Source organism: Mytilus edulis, chromosome 12 (assembly GCF_963676685.1).
Source record: "Mytilus edulis chromosome 12, xbMytEdul2.2, whole genome shotgun sequence".
Classification (NCBI taxonomy): Eukaryota; Metazoa; Mollusca; class Bivalvia; order Mytilida; family Mytilidae; genus Mytilus; species Mytilus edulis.
The window spans coordinates 23,320,093-23,340,930 of NC_092355.1; the positions used below are offsets into that span (position 1 = coordinate 23,320,093).

Below are 20,838 nucleotides of genomic sequence, written 5' to 3' on the forward strand. Positions count from 1 at the left end.
GCACTGAATTTTGACACCAGAATTTTTTTTCAAAAAGTCTTTAGTTCATATATAAGTATCACAGCCCACATCTTTATTTATTCATAAATAGGGAAGTATAATCGGTTCATGAGACATTTTGAAAGCCTTTCTTCAGGTGTTTCATTATATCAAGAGAAAATCTGTTGGGCTTGATTAATTGTTTGATATTTTTTAAAAGATATATAACGAGGTAGAAGATAAAAGGGGGAGGGGGGAAATAACAAACAAGAAATCACAGAAAAACAAACAGCACTACTATGGATTCATTTATTTTTCGTGGGTCCCAATTTTCATGGATTAAGGAAACCTTGCACATTCGTGGACATTTAGTTTCATGGTTTTGCCAAATACTGCATAGTGCATTCAATCGAAATTGAACATTTAATATTGTGCATGGTTCTTGTGGTTCGACAAAATCCACGGAAATTTGTATCCAACAAATAATGAATCCACTGTATAATAAAAAAGAAAAAGGTTGATTATGACTACGCAGAAAACAAGAGATTTAGTAACACAATCCCAACACTAAAGTAGGGGGGAATAATCCAGATTTTAAGTGTCTCAGCAATTAACTGGTACAGAAACATGATAAAGTTATGTAATAAACTGAATTAATTCTGGATATGCACATTTTTTATTTCTCATTATATAGCTATTTTCACAGCTACATTGTGCACACTCAGGAACTATAAACATATTTATTGTAAGTGTGACATCTGGTAAGAAATGGTGACATATAAAAGTTGAAGTCTTAATTTTGAGTTTAAGAAGCAAAAAAACCGTGAGTGTTTCCATGAACCTTAATTTTTATGACTAAATTCATTTTCTTTTCTTTTTTATCAAGCCCATAGTCACTTGACCATTGGTACAATTAAAAGAGAAAAAAAAGGTTTTTTTTGCTATTGATCTATTTTGTGTATAAGTTAACTGAAACACAGGTATTACTTTTGTTGGTCTTAATTTATTCTATGATAAAGATGTTTTTATTTTGTATTATATTATCAAGAGTTATATCAGTAATATGTAAATGTATTATAATATAAACAACATATACTATGGTATGTACAACAAATATAAAAACTGACGGTTCACTGAACTTAAAAAATCGGTATACGTTAAACTACCATAAAATAACATGACAAGTTTTGGAAGTCCTTGAAACTAGAAGTTAGTAATTTTTGATACCCGCAGGGATATTTTTACTAGAAAAGCATGCATGTTAATTTTTACCTCAGTAAGAAAAAGAGATGTACACCTAGGCCTTGAAACTACAACGTTTTCATAATTAGTTTTCCTATTACTTATGTTAACATGTAATGTATAAATCGTATTGACGTCAACATGTCATTGTCATGCTGTGGTGATTATGTGACTTTTGGACTTTTTGTAAATTTTTTATGAAGATGGTTTATGATGGATCATAAGGTCTTATTTAATTTGTTAAGTTTTGTGTTAAGAGAAAAACGCTAATTGTAAGGGTTAGTAGAACAACTTAAAAGAATTGTGAACACAAACTAAATATTTTAAGTATGACGACCATTATCACTGAACTAGTGCACATTTTGTTTAGGGGCCTTTGGGTGTGGGATTTTCTCGCTGTATTGAATAGATATAGGAAGATGTGGTTTGAGTGTCAATTAACTCCATCCAAGTAACAATTTATAAAAGTAAACCATTATAGGTCAAGGTACGGCCTTCAACATGAAGCCTTGGCTCACAACGAACAGCAAGACCCATAATGGACTCAGCTGAGTGTTTTCTGCTCTTTGATCAGGTTGTTGTCTCTTTGACATTTTCCCCATATCCATTCAATATTATATTGTAAACAAATTATATTTTGAAGACAAATACATCATATTTTTTTCTTAATAAAAGACATTTTTTGAAAAATTAATAACCTCTGCCCCAGTAATTATAACCGCATCCATTTTCCCAAACCACAATCGCTACATTTACCCTATTTGTGGTTATTTATTTCGTAGTTAATACACAATTTCTTTTGTTTTAGAGATTATTATTGTCCTAATCAAATATTTATATGGCTTCTCTTTGATCAGTTATTCATCTCTTTTTGTCATACTTTGTGAAATATTGAGGAAATCAGCTGGTATCAATTAATGATGTCTCCTGTCTTTACCTCTGTGGATTCCTGCAGGAGGCATCCAGTGGGAAACTTTACTTGATAATTGATGCGGTATGGGCTTTGCTCATTGTTGAAGGCTGTACAGTGAACTATAGTTGTTAATTTCTGTGTCATTTTGGGCTCTTGTGGAGAGTTGTCTCATTGGCAATCATACAACATCTTCTTTATTATATTTACTTGATAATTGAAATCGTGGATCATCTGTCTGTACCTCTGTGGGTTACTACATGAGGTATCTAGTGGGGAACTGTACTAGATAATTGAAATTTTTGCTCATCACTTGTAAGAATTTGGTTTTTATCACAAAAATATCATGACTAAAATAGGTTGAAAGTTAAATTGAAATAGTCAAGACTTAAACAAGTTATTTTTTGTAGGATTTTTTAAGTCACTGAATGGTTTCTAAAAGCATTTAGAATTTCCCTGTTTCCCTCTTTATAGTTGAGAAAGAGTTATCTCCCTGATAGATAGAATGTTAATTTTATGTTTATTTTCTTCAAGTGTTTGTCAAGCAGCAATCCCCTGTGATTAAAGAATCATGAGAAATGTACAACTCCAAAGGGAGATAATTCTTTCATTTTCAAGAAAGGGAGATAATTCTTAAAAGGGAAATAATTCTAACAATTACAAGAAAGGGAGATAATTCTTACAATTTCAAGAAAGGGAGAAAATTCTTACAATTACTAGAAATGTAGCAGAACATAAAACTTTGAAGGAGGTTTATTATAGAATATTTTAGATGTTTCAAAGACAGTTTAAGGGATAATTGTGATGATGGGAATTGAGTTCCGCAGCAGACCCATAGCCAGGAGGTCTCAGAAGGTTTGACTTGGAGCCATGACATTTTGACTTTTAGAGTCAAACATTCAATCAGAATCTTGAATTTGATAGTCTGTAACAGTATTGATTAGGTTTTCGAATGGAGTGAAACTTTTGACCCCCTCATTGATTATGAGTGTGGAAACCTCGTCATTAAAACAGCTCAAACATTTATGATTTTGGACGATTTCAAGCTTCAATTTAAATAAAAATTAAACAACCTTTAGACTATGTGTAATATAACATTGAACAACAAATATTTATCTATATAATTTTCAAGGACACATTTGTATTGTACATTATGGAGTTATTTTATCATTGACTCTTGTCTATGATTAGTCAAGCAGAAGATACTATACATGTATAGTATTTCATTGTGATTGTATTCTCTTAAAGTCATGTGACTTAAGTGACAAGTAAAATTGTATGATATGTTGTAATTTATGACTCCACCTTTCAATGTAAATATGAAAGTCTCTGTGTACCAAAACATATGCAAATATTTCCATATTGAATTTTTTTAAGGAATTCCATTATCCAGTTGTATTTAGTTTGCTAGGTAATTCTTTAAAAATTGACATTTTATTTACCAGCAATAGAGAGGTTGGGATAGGACCTTTACCTGGACTCCGGGATCAAGTGTTTTTAGGCTCCGGAATTCTTTTTTCGAATTTCAGGATGTCAGGATTTTAATAAATTTAAATGCAGGACCTAGGGATTTCGTGTTTTTAAGCCCGGGATTTTAGGGTTAGGACACCTCCTACTCCCCCCCCCCCCCTCAATAGAAAAGGAATAACTGTTCATGGTTTGATTCCTGTACTGATCAATCAAATGTTTCCTATTGCTTGTAACAGATCAAATGTTACTGTCTTATTATAAAAAAAAATATTATATTAACGAGGGACATTATTACACATTTCTAGGAGGAATTACTAAGAAATGAAAGAACCCTTTCCTCTTAAAATCAAACTTTTAAAATTGTTTAACCAATCAAACGCTTCAATTTTCCTCAAGGTTGAGTATATTTTTTAAGTTTGATACATATCAAGTACTGAATGTATCCCTCTTTAAAGAATGACTCAGAATATTGCTTGTAGAAGACTACATAGAGACAAATTGACTGTATCCCTGTCTTATTATAAAAAATGATTATAATCATGAAGGCCAAGTACACATATTTCTAAGAAGAGAGTGATTTCCACTCTGATAGCAATTTCTCTATAATACATCCATCATCTCTGCTGTTGATGATTAAAATGTTGAATAACAGTATTTATTTTCTGCAAGTCCTTGATAGTTCTTCAAGAAAATCAATACCTGATGCTTATATTCTATGTGAACACTTGTTGGCTTCATGATGTTTTCTCTACAACATCAAAAACTTCATTTTGTAGAAGGCAGTGGGAGAAGTGATTACTGTAGAATCAGAAATTATTGTGATGTTTTTATTATTGCGAAAAAATGCGACAGGGTTATAATCTGAAATTTTTAATATGAATTTAACAGGATCACAAAATTTGAAATCACATTTTAGTCTAAAATGATAAAATGGCAATAATAAATGTGATCTTTTGTTGGCTTCATAATGTTTTCTCTACAACATCAAAAAGTTCATTTTTGAGAAGGTAGTGATTATGTAGTAACGTTGTCGTGCTCTCCATGATCATATACATATGTTGTGCTGATCATATACATAGACCTGTGTTGTTGCAATTACGTATTGAAACACGAGAAAATTGATTCCTACTAGCTCATTTACACAGAAAACTCAAATTACATGAAAAGAACAAAGAATAGGGGTTTGGCATATATGTAAGGATAACTGATATAAGTTGATTTATGTTGAGTTGTGGTGTAGTTTACCAAGAATTTGTGTTATTTCCATAGTCTTAATTTCCTTATGTAATGTTTTAAGGAAACAAAATGTAGACTTGAGACAATTAATTGTTGATTGATTTATTGGTGTTTAATGCCAATTTCAGCACTATTATGCTATTTTTCTAGCAGTTTGTTTTATTTGGGGAAGGATTAAGCCTTTAAGAGTGCCTGGATAGAGAACCACTGACCTTCAGTAGGTAAATTGACAATTCTAATTGTCACTCAAGATTTTAAATATAAGCCAACTACCACACTCTGGATTCCGACTATACGGTAGTTGGACTTCTTAGACCTCTCTACCAGCAGGGCCTAGAAACGATTAATCAGACCATAAAATATTCTTTTAAATTAGTTGTAGAAAATGTTTCAAGGAGTTGGAAGTTCAGGGGTTTTAGTTATTCTACTCATATTCAAAATTTGTTCTTGAAACATCAAATCCAGTTCTTTGATTGGTTTATTTTTGAGTCTTATCAGAGAACAATAATTATACTCCAGATTTTCTTGTGGTCATGTGTTGATATATATAAATTGAATTGCCGTATTCATGTCTATTTCATTTCAAACTATGTGACAACTGATTTAATAAAAATATTATTTAATTTTAATATGACAAGACATTTTTCTTAATTAACAAACACTTCAATATATATCCAATGGTTATATAAATATTTTAAATGTACTACCAACTGAAGTTTATACCTTTTAAAAAACAGAAATCAATGCAGGACTTCTTTTAGTAGAATTTAATTGTATTAGACCTCAAGTGAAATTTAGATTACATGAAAACTTGTATGTCAATCAATGCACCCATGCTGAACAGTATTTAAATTCTCTCAATCTATAAGTCCCCTGTTAAAAAAGATATGTTTTATATTCATGAATTCACTCATGGTCGAAGGACAATCAATGTTTTATCAGGCAATTATGTATAGTAGTATTTCTCAATACCTGCCATTTTCTTTAAAAAACAGGCTGTCTATAGATTTCCAGTTGCTTGTCAACGACCATGTATAGCGAATTATCTTAAATGCCACTTGAGATCGGCAAATATTGAACCGATCATCCGCAGTAAATAGGAAATCGTTAAAAAATTAAGTTTTCGACTGCAATTTATGCTTTTAGGAAATATTGCCTATTAGATGTTTTTAGCCCCTTGAGAAAAATTTATTGAGTTTGTCTAGTGGGTTGTTAGTTTAGTTTAATTTCAATCAATTTTTGACATGTATTCATGTTAAGTAGAATTTAAGGGATGTTTGGCTGGGGTAAAAACAAGTGCAAATGTTAGTGTTGAGAAAAAGCCGAAGAAAAAGTCGCTGAGAAGAATAAGTGTTGAGAAAAAGCCAAAGAAAAAGTCACGGAGAAGAAAACATACAAATACACAAAGTAAAGATCAATATTATAAGAAAAATTAAATTTACGCCATGCACATCACATGTTTTTCATGAAAGTTATAGAAAATAAGACTTCATGCATGTCATTGAAAGTAAACTAATGGCATGTTTTATCTGCACTGTAAACATATATATTGATCTATTCAGACTAAATCTCAGTTACATACTTTACATTTCAAAAAAAGTTACATAAGCGACATATGTATGCTTTATATGTGACATATGTTTGTTAAAAGAATCAGTGACGGTCACATTACAGTTTTTGAATTAACTAAGAAAAGTAACAAATGTGAGATAGAAAAACATTTAATAATTTTAAAAACTGTTGTTACATACACATCTATGTAATATAATAGTTGCATATATATGTAATCTTACATCTAAGCAGTTACATATGTAATTGCAAAAACAGTTACATATGTAACATTGCAAAAATAGTTACATATGTAACATTGCAAAAACAGTTACACATGTAGCATTACAAAAACAGCTACACATGTAGCATTACATTAAAGCAGTTAATTACACATGTAGCATTACAAAAACAGCTACACATGTAGCATTGCATTAAAGCAGTTAATTACACATGTAGCATTACAAAAACAGCTACACATGTAGCATTGCATTAAAACAGTTGCACATACCAAATAGCAAAAACAGTTACATATGTAGCATTACGAAAAACAGTTACATATGTAGCATAACAAAAACAGCCACACATGTCATATTAAACTGAAAAAAAGTAACACAAAACAGCTACATATCACATAACATAAACACTGGCATATGTAACATTAAAATAATAAGTTACAAATTTAGCAATTACGCAAACAGTTACATATGTAACAAAAGAAAGTGACATTTTTCACATGCATATGAAAATCAGTACACCACAAGTTCTATTCATAATTTTCATGAACTGAATGAATAAGACTTCGATATCAATTATATGCTATTGTAAAAAAAATCATGTATATCATGTATATATAGTGTATGTACTTCATTTTTACCAAATTTGAATTGTTTTTAAACAGTTTCCTGTGAAATGACTTCATATTTCAAGTACTATTTCCTAGATAAACATCTCAAGATCTCTCTGAAATTGTATAATTTTGTAACACATTAAGAAGTACATGTAATATAATACATGAGGACTGTATTTCGTATTAGAGTTTCATCATCTTATTTTAGAATTGGTACTTATAGAATTAGTTATATATTTTAGGAACATACTGTTTCACAATGTTTAATGCCCCAGACTATTTAGAGCTCTACATGTTTAAAGAGGGGCGTAAAAGGGGGGGGGGGGTATCTGCATGGAAGAACGCGAAATAAATTTGTCATTTCACGATGAACGAACAATTTAAAATGTCTTGCATGTTGATCTTTTTACCGATTTTATGAAACACGGTGAATAACAAACCTTTTTCACAGCTGCACGTGAAATAAAAATGGCAAAACACGTTGCAAGAAAATAACCCTTTACTACCCTCGTTAAAGGCACCCCTCTTTTGTTGAAGACTTTTTGGTTAAATAATACGACTAAGATTTCTATCTCATTTAGGAGTACCTCGCATCTCTTTTGTCAAGGAGCTTTGGTGGCAGAGTGGTTTATAGTAATGACTATATATATTCACTCTGAGGTTGTGAGTATGAACTCTGTGGTGAGATGGATATGACTTGTAAAGATCTTTATTGACTTACTTTTGTAGTATATTGCATTGTGATGAGCAGGTTATTTTAGAAGACTGGAAGATGTTCACTTCCTCAACTGGCCTTTGAAATGTCAGTTCTAATGAACCCAGTGGCTGATCCAGAAATTTTCATCAGGGGAAGGGAACCTGGCACTGACTGTCTAAAGAGGGGGGGGTTAAGACTCCAGTCATTCCTAAATAATCAACCAAATTTTTTCCGCTAAAGAGGTGACTGAATCTATGTCTGTTTATTGTACAAGGGAAAGATGATTAAATCTGTAACGCAGATACATAACATTGCAAGTCATCTTTAAAAGTTGAATGTACTTAGGAATAACACATTTATGAGAAAATGTCCCAGTGAAATTTAAGGTAAATGAAGCATTAGGAATTTATAGGATAATCCGACCAGTTCAATTTACTTTTTGTAAAGTGGAGTAACAGTAACATAAAAACGTATTTTACATGTCATTATTAGATATCCTGAGGGGTTTTCATATTCTAATTTAAAATCGCAGCTTGCAAGCTACCAGGCGATTCACATCTCTGTAATATAATTATATAACTTTCAATAAAACAGTGATAGGTAAATATTACCCCTTTTACACTCTCTAAATTAATTTTCTAGTCATAGGGTTGTTCAGTTATTGATACAGATGTCACAGGATAAAAGTCAATACTGTTTGGTATATTGCCAATTTTGTCATCTAGTCTTAGCCAATCAAATTTCTCCCTGATGTTCTGTAATTGAGGGCAATGAACTCTACTGGCCCACTGACACACTGCCGACTGATTTAACATTACTGGAGCAACATGGTTTTATGTCTATTTTTAGCCATTTGACATGAATACATAAAAATGCTTAGGATAATTGTAAAACCACATGGTTATGTGTTTAGAAAAGTATTTTTTGGATATTACAATTCATTGTGATGTGAATTATGACACAAAAGTACAGAACTATTAGATCTTTACTGTAAGTAATATATTTTTCTTTTCTTGTTTTCAAGTTTAAGTTAGGGAATTCATAATTTTTTTCCTCAAATACTGGTATATATTTTGATTGACAGATATTTGTAGGTGTTACCATGTACCTGTGTAGATATACAGTCACACAGTACATGAACTGTTAGTGGTTGTTGTCGCTCTGTTACGTACAAACTAGGGGGAAATTCTTACATAAAAATTAGCTTTTGGTTTTATACATGTGACACCCATAGTCAGGGGGCTAGGGAGTGTGGGCCCTTAGGTAAGTTTCTGAGAAAGATGTGCTTATTATGCATCTTTTCATAGTTTTTATTGACTAATTATTCAGGTTCAAAATCAGGTAGTCAACTTTTTAGGACAATTTAACCCACCACTGCCCCATACCTGTCCCCTTAATGAAATTTGAGGTTTGTTCTAGAAATTATAAATGATATTTTAAATCTTTTTTTACATTTTTACAAACTTCTTGAATTTGTCTTCGCTAGGTTATTCTGCTGATTAATGTCATATACAATGAAGACGTCTGAGCCCTGAGCCAGATTAAGAATTCCGGATACATTAAGTGCAGAATACCAGAAGTTATGAGTATTAAGAATAGATTATTGATGATCATTGAAGCAGTACTGTGGATTCATTATTATTCGTTGGATACCAATTTTCGTGGATTTCGTGGGCACAGTCTAACCACGAAATTAAATATTCAACGAATGATAATTTTTCTAATAGGTTTGTATGCAGACTTCGGCAAAACCACAAAATTAAATATCCACGAATATGCAAGTTTTTCTTAATCAACGAAAAATTGGTACCCACGAAAATAAATGAATCCACAGTATTAGCCTAGAATAACTCTTTGTTGTGTCTTTGGTATGCCTTTAGGAGATTAGTCCAACAGCTTTTGGTATCTGATTTAGCAGAAAAAGTTCTTGATGTATATATACAAGGTTGAAGATTCCAAAGTGGAACATGCAAGATTTTTTCACTATGTTGAAGACCCATTGATTGCCTTTCGCTGTTTACTGCTCTTTGGTCAGGTTGTTGCATTTAGTCTCTTAGACATATTCCCATTTCCATTCTCAAGTTTATCTAATTGTGGAAACCAAAATTATAACTCAAGCTCATGTGGATATTATATAGTAAACACAACATATATATACAGAAATAACAATGCTGTCCTCTTCCTTGAGTCGGGTCTAAAAAATTAGACTTATCATCACTGGGTTTGTACTTACATTAGCAACATGGCAGGTGGTACTGAGTGGAGCAGGATCTGCTTACCCTTCCAGAGCTCTGGAGATCATCAACATGGCAGGTGGTACTGAGTGCAGCAGGATCTGCTTACCCTTCCAGAGCTCTGGAGATCATCAACATGGCAGGTGGTACTGAGTGGAGCAGGATCTGCTTACCCTTCCAGAGCTCTGGAGATCATCAACATGGCAGGTGGTACTGAGTGGAGCAGGGTCTGCTTACCCTTCCAGAGCTCTGGAGATCATCAACATGGCAGGTGGTACTGAGTGGAGCAGGATCTGCTTACCCTACCAGAGCTCTGGAGATCATCAACATGGCAGGTGGTACTGAGTGGAGCAGGATCTGCTTACCCTTCCAGTTCCAGAGCTCTGGAGATCATCAACATGGCAGGTGGTACTGAGTGAAGCAGGATCTGCTTACCCTTCCAGAGCTCTAGAGATCATCATAAGTTTTTTTAGGGGTTCATGCATATTTCTCTGTCTAGAACGGTTTTCGATGTCAGGTTTTGTTTACCATTGTTTGTTGGTTTTTTGTTTTTGCCATGGCATTGTCAGTTTGTTTTAGACTTATGCGTTAGATTTTCAATTTGGTATATTTTTTAAACAAATTTTGATTAGAATGAAGCGAAAATAGCATGCAATGAAAATCTTAGCCAACTCTTAAATATGGAAAATAAAACAATATCATTTTAAATAAAAGCAAATTGTGGAATTAATGCCCTTTAACTTTGGTATTATCCAATCAAAAGAAAAGTTCCAAACAGTGTTGCATTGAGATCTGTGTTTTACTGACTCATTATTTTATCATCAAAAGAAAATCATGGATATATGAAGAAAGATTGAAGGATGTTGAAATGAAATATAAAGATTGATGTTTTCTTAATTTGGGAAATCATCAGCTTGATGACAAATGAAAATCTCAGCATTACCCAAAGTAAATTTGACAAGAAATTTCCTGAGAAGCAGAGAATTTGATGACAAAATTTCTACATAATAATGCTATAATTCTGACATAACATAAAACTGTCTTGTTTTCTCCAGAAATCGGATTCTTCTCTTCAGATTTCTACAAATCAATAATTATTTGATTGCACAATTTCTATGTTCCTTAGTAGCAGCTGAGAGACTAGTAATGTTTCATGGATTTACATGCAAACAAATTGTCGATAGTTAATTGACTCGCCAGTTGACTAGCGCAGGGATAGCTAGTGTAAAATATAGGATTGGTTTTCTTATTATAATTTGATGTTTTTCAATTTGTAAAATCTCTTGTATATCTTGTAATTATGTATAATTCTCTGTAGATGCTATTAAAGTCTCATTAAAAGAGTGATCCTGATATATTTTATATATATTTTATATCAGGTGACGAGAATTTAATTTCCAGAAGGAATATCAGTGGGTAGAAAATGATATACAGGGATCCAGTCTCAAAGATGTATTCAGAAATTGATGTCAATTAAATCTTTCTTTTATTCTATTGTTTTGGAAATATACAAATTTAGAAGTTGAAAAAATGCTGTATATATCATTATGTTTCAAGGGTAACTTTTTTTTAATATTAGAAAAATAGAGGCACAAAAGGGGCAATCAAAAACGTAAAACAAAATCCCCTGTGAATGCCTGTTGTCCTTGTGTCTATGTGTCTGTGTGTCTGTCTGTCCAGTCTTGTAAGAGCTCTGGCTTGTACATTTTTAACCAGAATTTCTACATTCAAATGCATGTGTGTAATAATTGTTGCCTCTGCTTTCAGCGGAGGCACACTGACTGCCTAACAGAGGGCTTGCTCCAGTCATGCATCAGTGATTCCCCATATAATCAACCAAATTCTTCCCAGAAAAGGGAGTTCCCAGCCCCCCTGGGCCCCCTCTCAATCAGCCTCTGGCTTTAACCTGTTGTTAAGTACATACCCTCATCGATGCTATTGGAGGGCCCTCTTAGTTTGAACATTGCTTCATAGTATCAACTCATCCAAAGAGGGCGATTGTGGGTACCTTTGGCAGTTTGTCCTAAGATGGTCTGACAAGTAAATACCTAAGCAGGGATCTCCATGGCCTGTTTAATGATGGCTAAGGGTACGTAACATTACATGTGCATATGTTGTGGGAATTCACAACAATATAAGTCGAAATGTTACCTAAAGGAACCAATGATAGTTATTTTTAGAAAGAACTGTGTAGACATATATTAGACCTAATGGTCTATATTTAGTTGATTATGTAATAATTGTATGGAACTGAAGTGTTTAAATAGTAGTAAGTACAATTTATTAAGATTTTTCCACATGGAAATTAAATAAAAAATTGAATAAAAAAATACTGTAGAAAAATTACTGATAATTGTTGGGATTGTTACAGCAAATAATTGCTTGGGGTATATGTTTATTATGAAACTCAAAAAATAATGCATTTTATTTGGCAGTACGTACAATATCTTGTGTGAATTATTTTACACTAGTCATTTTAGGGACCTTTTAGCTTGCTGTTCGTGGTGAACCAAGGCTCTGTCACTTTGACCTATAATGGTTTAATAACTTCCACAAGCTGTGACTTGGATGAGAGAGTTGCCTCATAGGCACTCATACTATATCTTCTTATATCTTTTGACCTGTTTAGTGTTAACCAGTTGCATCTGATTTTCTGTGGCATATATTGATACAATAAAAATCTTTGTCAGTTTCCTACCTCTGGACCTACCCAAGTTCATAGTGTCATCTGTTAAAGATTTAATTGCGTTTCTAGAAAACAATTCGAGGAAAAGATTTTTGTAGCTTGAATTAATAGCTTAATTTTTTACACTACTAATTATTCAGTCAAATATGTTATAGGATTAACCTAAAAGAAAGTGAACAAATTGTAAGAACTGTCAACATTGGAAATAACACATGTACTTGATTATGCATATGCAAATTTGTAACCAGATGTTTATGTAAATCTGGATCTGAGTCAAAGAAAAACTTACTTTTTCCAGATTTTTTTGATGCACAAAAGAATATTAAAAAAACATAGTGGAAAGACCTTAAAAACTAAATAAGAATTCCTAAATGGACTTGTTTGGGGGTGAACTTTCAACAATTTTATCTTTAATTTTTATGGTATTTTTATGTCCTCATTGAATCTTTGAACTTTTTAGGTCTGTCTTATGATTTTTTGTTGGGTTCATGTAGTTCAAATCCTATAATTTTTTTTCGTGGTGTTTAAAAGGTTGTTGTTTATATTTCTAGTTTTGCTTCCTTACTGGATGAAGGCCATGTGTGGAGCTTTTGTCTTTATAGTTTGTTGTGACCTGTTGTCTTTCTGTAAGCTTTTCAGATTCACAATATATTCTTTATCTATTTCTTGAGAACCAAGTAACAAAATATTATTCAGCAGAGATGTATATGAAGTTTGTGCATGGTCAACCATGGTCTGATGTATGACTATTGTTGACAATCCATGCTGAACATGGTTGACCATGTTGTAAAGCACATCCAAATATTGTTTGACCATGGTGTAAAGCACATCCAAATATGGTTTGACCATGGTGTAAAGCACATCCAAATATGGTTTGACCATGGTGTAAAGCACATCCAAATATGGTTTGACCATGGTGTAAAGCACATCCAAATATGGTTTGACCATGGTGTAAAGCACATCCAAATATGATTTGACCATGGTTATCAATGATGTGTGTAATTACCAGTACTTCTGTGCTGCTTAAGTCAGGAGGGCCCATATAAAATGTACATGAGACCTTACAAGACACTATAATATACTCCCTTTACAAATCTTTTCAATGAAGGATTGAAATTGATTGTTGGTTGCTTTAATGTACAGTGGCAAAGATTTCAATACAATCAAATTATTACTGATATATGACCATTGGTAATATTGTACTTGATCAACCATACTTTAACTAAAGTCAACTGTTTTTTTTTCCTCAAAAAATGCTATACCATGTCCAGTGGCAAATATTTCAAGACAATCAAATTATTATTTATAAATATCCATTGGTAAGCATATGTTTTTGAAAAACAGTTGACCTTTATAAAAGTCTTAATTGATCAAGTACAATTTCTTATAATTTTCTTTTTTTCAAATGTACTGACGGTGATTGATTGTTGTTTGCTTCAATGTCCAGTGGCAAATATTTCAAGACAATCAATTTATTATTCTTTAAATGTCCATTGGTAAGCATGTTTTGAAAAACAGTCGACCTTTATTTAAGTCTCAGTTGATCAAGTACAATCTTACAATTTTCTTTTTTCAATTTACTGATGGATGATAATTGAAAGGGATGTATATCCTGCTTGAAAGGAAATGATGTGATCATAATTCTTAGAAAGACTTGCAGCTAGATATGTATAGTAACATTTAATTTGAAAATGCTGTTGTTGAATATATAATTGGGTGTTTGCAGATCTTGTCACATTAGATAGAAATTAGTTAAAGCTGACATCAGGTGTTATGCTATATTGATTATTCCCTTGTAACAGTTTGTGATGATAGTTCTAGGTCTGACATCTCTGCAGGTTTTCTTTATCTGTGATATGAGAGTCAGAATAACCTTCGCTGATATTGATGAAAGTAGCGTCTTGAAGACTTAAAAATCAAAATCGTCACAATGATAGATATATTTGAGTGTCTTGAATTAAGACTTAATAATTATCGTCACAATGTTAAATATATATAAACGTCTTGAAGATTTGCATTACAAAATGTTGAATATTTATGAACTTCAAGACTCTTGTGCCATTTTTAGAATGATGATTGGTTTGGAAACTTTCATGAATGTTGTCTTGAAGACTTAAAAATCGTCACAATGTTGAATAATTTTATTTGAATGTCTTGAAGACTTGCATGATGAAGGTTAAATATTTATTATCACCAAGACTCTCATGGCATTTTTAGAATGACAATTAGTTTGGAAGGTTTCATGGATATTGCTGAATTTTGATTGGCTTTGAGAGTTTCATCAACATTGTTAAATAAGGTGTTATTTCCATTCTGTCTTTGCTGTATGTTATCTTTGTACATGTCCAACAAACTTTTATGCCTGGTCTGACATGATTGTTTTCTCTTTTGATCAAAATTGTTACAAGCTTGCAGTCCCTGTTAGTTGGAGGTATAATAGTTGGCCCTATTCATATAATTTTTCTTACCAAGTTATTTTGCCGTGAGATATCTTCATGTATTCGTGGTTTTCTAATTTTTTGTGGTGTAACTGTTGACATCAAGCAAAAATTTTAGTCATTCAAAAAATATGGACTATATAAATGCCTCAGGGCATCATAAAGAGTCAAAGTCTAAAAGTTATCTTTTCTTTCATAGAGTGGTTTTGTCAAATTATTAAAACAGTTTTTTGGAAGAAAATTTGTAATTTGATAAATATATATACTTAGTAACTGTAAATTCAGAAATTATTGTGTGTATAAATTGTCGTTTTAGACTAAAATGTGATTTTAATTATTGCAAAATCGAGAAAAATCCTGTTTAATCCATACAAAAAACAAACTAAATGCGATTTAAAATTATTGCGATTGTAACCCTGTGGCATTTTTCGCAATAATAAAAACCGTGCAATAATTTCTGAATTCACAGTACTAACAGATTTACCTGTACCCACCAAATATTCAAAAATAAGTGCACAATAAGTTATATATAAAACCCACAATACATAAAAGTGAATGACTACACATAATTAGATTTTAAAAACAAATTAAAATTGGTTATAAACAAAGTAAAATTCAGGCACATTATAATATGACTGATTTTATTTCATATTTTGAGGTTGGGTTTTTTAACACCCACAAAAAAGGCATGTTTTTTGTCTGATTCAAATGCTGTACATGCTTCAAATGATTTCACAATTTAAAATAAATATTTTCATCGGACAATAATCCATTATATACAGTATGATTGTATTGAAGGAATAAAATGCCTTTTGGCACTAGTTGTGTCAGAGTTGAAGTACTTTAAATGTGTAAAGGTGTCATCTTGAAGAATATATACTCTGTAATTTAAAGTTCATTTAAAAACTCAATTCCTTTATAAGCTGTGTTTGTGAAATTGTGTTTTTATCCTGTCCTTTGAAATGGCATAAAGACTTTTAACAAAGTGAATGAAAAAGATAGAATTTTAAAATGATATAAACAGAGAGAGAAAAGGTTTATTTCGAGATGTTTCATTTGTGAATAAATTTGCCATTAGCTGATTTTTTTTTACTACAATTACGTGTAAGGTAAATAGGTGTGGGGTGTAATGTCAATGAGAGCATCCCTGAGATATGGCACTAAAAACCATAAGAAGAAATAGAACTATTTTTATGAGAGTATTTAGTCATTTTAGTTAGATATTATGTATTTAAATAGTCAATGGGCATGGACCCCATTAGTTTACCTTTGACTGTCACACTGATTTTTGTTAAACACAACCCCCTTGTTAACAAATAAGCAGTATTAAAGTCAACATTCTGTGTTTGATTGCTTCATGAAGCCATGTAACCCCCCCTCCCCACTGAATGAATTGGTCACCATACTCCTGGTTCAATTTCAAAAGTCAATCAATTAAGTAACGATTCGATTAGGAAAAAAATAACAATTGTAAAAGTGACATATATATTACTTTTCAATATGTGTTAAAATGGTCCCACATTTATGTAACTTGCATTATTCTTTAAACCGATGTTCAATGATCGACATAGCTCATTAACTTGTTCTTATATCTTAACACAAAGTATATGTATATAATCAAAAGTCAAAGATATTGTATTTATTTTATCATTGATCGTTCTATCGGAACAGTGATGTAAATGTCCCATCGTTTGACGTCACTAGAAGAAGAAAAAAATCTTCTCTGGGACAAGGATGTTGTCCTTGTATAAAAAACTCAAATTCTGTAATGTCTAATTTCAATTATGAATATTGATATATTTTTTTGTTGCTATTTCTCTTGTTTTAAATTAGATTGATTTTCTACGTTATTTGTTCAGGAAAACAAATGATATGTTTTGGTTCAAAGTTTAGAATCAATAACTTACAGTAAATAAAAAGGATTAATTGGATTAAATGTAATAATTTTACAAGTTATTAAATGGAAGTTTCTGAATCACATTTACAGGTCAGCTCCTAGTTAAATTTAAGATTCACCAAAATTATTTAAGATTTGTACATAATCTCAGAGACCTGCAGCCAGGGAATCATTATATTTCCAAATACATAAGCAAGTTTAATAATTGCTATTTTCCAGAAATGCTGCGTATACAATAATGATATCAAAATTTCAAATGGGGTTTTATAATTGAAATTTTATGAATTTAAAAAAGAAAAATCACAATTTACTGTAGAAATATAAATTATTATTTTTTTCAAAGTTTAAAACGCATGCAGGTTACATGATTTGTGACACATATTCCGTTGCAAATTTCAAAATAATATAAACATCTAAAACTTCTACATTTTATACAGTATTCGTTTGGAATTTCTTGCTCAAAGATGTTACAAATGGAATGAAAGAAATGTTGTGATGAAGTAAATGTTACCACTAATTGTATATTCCAAATGCATCATCTGTGTTCCTGCTGGTATCCTAATTAAAATCTTTGTATCATCCTGTCAGGGAACAGATTGTCAGACTATTTATATTGTATATATGTATTTGTTGCACATGTTGCAATTATTGTAACATTATCATTGTGGTTGGTTGGAGTTAATTGTTATTCTATAAAGAGATTACAAAATGAAAATTAATTTTATGTGAAATCAAATGACATACATTATTTATTAGGTTACTGGATACTGAATTGTTTAAGTTTTTTTTCAAAGTTTCTTACTCCAATTAAAACAAGACTTTTTTGTATAATTTTTTTTCTCATCTATGAAACTCATGCCACTAAGTTTTGAAGGTAAGATTTAAATGTCATGTGGTTTGCAACGATGGTGGAAGCACCCAATGATATCAACGAGTGTAAATCAATGATATTTGGCTGGTGTTAAAGAATTGGCACATCTCATTTTCTAGGCGATTATTTGGTCTTTTAACCCCTGACAGCCACAGTTCAATGACTTTGAAACTCTTTGATGGTTAACATTAGTGATGCCATTTGAATTTCAACTTGTGTGTCCTATAAAAACAGGTGAGACACATGTCTGTGTCAACAGAATTCATTGACATTTCAACATAATCCAGATAATAGACTACAACATTGTACTCTTGCCATTTAAAAGAACTTTAAATCTTTGCACTTTGCTTTTAATGTCTTTTAGTATAGTTGTACTTTTCTAAGGCAAATAAAGTTGCGAGTCATATTTTTTGGACAATTACGATGTTTGTTTTCTCCAACTTATATATATTCTTTTTTCCAAAATTATTGTCAAGCAACTTGGCGAAGATATTTTAGAAACATTTGTTATTCTGTAAAGAATTTGCAGTTTCAGAATCTAATGCATTCTGGGTAATATTTTCACAAGCCTACACCAAAATGTTGTGATTGGTTTAAAACGTTCCCTGAAAAATTGAAATTCAACCACTGACGTAACATTGTTTTCATTTTGGTGTACGAACAATGAGATTACCCATAGTCCTTTAAATTCTGAAAAGGCTATTAGAATTGAACAGACTCACAGTAATGTCCCTTATGTTCCTGTGAATTCTATCTTATCATATTCAGTTTATATAATTTAAGGATGGCATGTTTTGCTTGTAAATATTGTAAAGGATGAAAGTAAATTAGAGTCTTAATTGACATCCAGGCTGTTGTATTCAGAGATATGAAATTGATTCTTAAAAGTTACAAATTCTTTCTCAGCAGTGTCTCTGAAGATACTGTGGATTGCTTAAATTGGAAGTTCTAATGTATTTACACATTCAATTTTGCTTTTTTCTTATTTTCAAGCTTTTATTTTGATGTATTTTGTTGTCTTGATGAAGATAGCATAAATTCCTAAATTTACTCATTATAACTTGTTCCTGATCAGACCAACACACTTTCGCAATAATCAGAAGATTCATAATATTGACTGGATACCAATTTGTGTGGGTCTCGTGGGAACAGGTGAACAACAAATTTAAATGTTCAACAAATGACAAATTTTCATGAAATGCACTCTGAGAAATTGATAGAACTATTTTTTAGAATCATGTTTAAAAAAAAAAATCATTTCATTTTCAAACTTGATTTTGATTGAACAGTTTAACTTCCAATACACTAGATCTTGTACTTTATTTTGATTGGACAAACAAACTTTCAATACACCAGTTCTTGTTTGTTAATGAAACAGTAAGTACAACAGATGTTTGATTATTATCAATTAATGAGAAATTGTCTGGACATTGTCCATCTTGTGATCAATACACATTTCAGGCCAAGCCAAAAACATTAGTAAAAACATCAGATGTCTGATAGGCATTTACATAATAAAAGTATGACTTTCATTTTCACTGAACTAGTACACATTTTTTTTAAGGGGCCAGCTGAGGCCTCAACAGTGACCTCTGGGTGCAGGATTTTCTTACTGCAGTGACGACCTATTTCAGCTGTTATCTGCTGTAAAAAAAGGTTCATAATGTTGTCTTTTTGACATATTCCCCTGGAATTTCCATTCTCAATTTTATAAATTATCAATGCTATTCAAGTAAAAATGTATTGCCAAAATTACTCCTTGGTAAATTGAAAGGGCATGTCCATAAAAACTAACTAAATCAATCCTTAGACTTTGTCAACCTATGGAACATTTCATAGATAACAACTGTCATATTCTTTATATTGTGCAGGCATTCCCTTAAGAATTTATTTAATTTTCATGTTTAAAAGAATGGGTGAAAAACATCAGTTAATTAGGGGGATATTATGGTTCAACCCTGAATGCTTTATGGGTAAAAATTATCAGCTATAGAATGTATTTTCTTAGGTATTTTGGTCAAGTAGGAAGACTAAATCAATGCAATTTATGAAAATTTTATTGTCAGTTTATGTCTGGCCTGAAAAGAACAATTGATTCATCAGCCTGTTTACATTATGTGGCCCGACAATAAAGTCTAAAAAACAAGTCCCAATGTGGATAAAAAAAGAAGAGAAAACAACAAATAATTTTTTTGTCAATTTTGCAGTATAAAAAGGATTTATTTTATAAATAAACAAATGGCCATGCACATTATACATATTGTTAAAAGAATGACAAAATAACATTAAAGCCAATCCTTTGGATAATGTCCGTATACCCACTGTATATTTTTAGAAAGGGATTATTTAAAAAGGGCTGTATACGTTTGATAAAATAACATTTAACAATTTGAAATTGCCTAGACTTCCATTCTTAACTCAATCTTTTGTATATAGTTTACACTAGAAAGGCTTAAAAAGCTACTTCAAAGAATATTTTGGCCAATATGAATGTCCAGTGTTTGTGTATTAGATTTAAATCATTTAAAGACTAGTCAGGTGTATTATTGACCCTCAGGGAATAAATAATGATTGTTGTCCAGTCAGACCTGTGTTATGTAAAGTCACATGACTTCATACCTGAATGGCCAGTGTTATGTGTGAAATAGTTGTACAAACTGAACATTGTCTTTAAGATTGACTGATGACCAGAGGGTGTCTGGCTGACCAATACACACTTGGGAATTACTGCAATACACTAATCTAGGATAGATAAGAATTTAATTAGATCAATTGCACCT

The 20,838-nt window shown here is 31.6% G+C and overlaps 1 protein-coding gene across 12 annotated transcripts in view; it reads left to right on the plus strand.

The window, feature by feature from the left end:
* The window catches only part of LOC139498066 (nuclear receptor coactivator 2-like), a 145,600-nt gene that overhangs the window by 31,277 nt on the left and 93,485 nt on the right, over positions 1-20,838 (plus strand). The window lies entirely within an intron of this gene.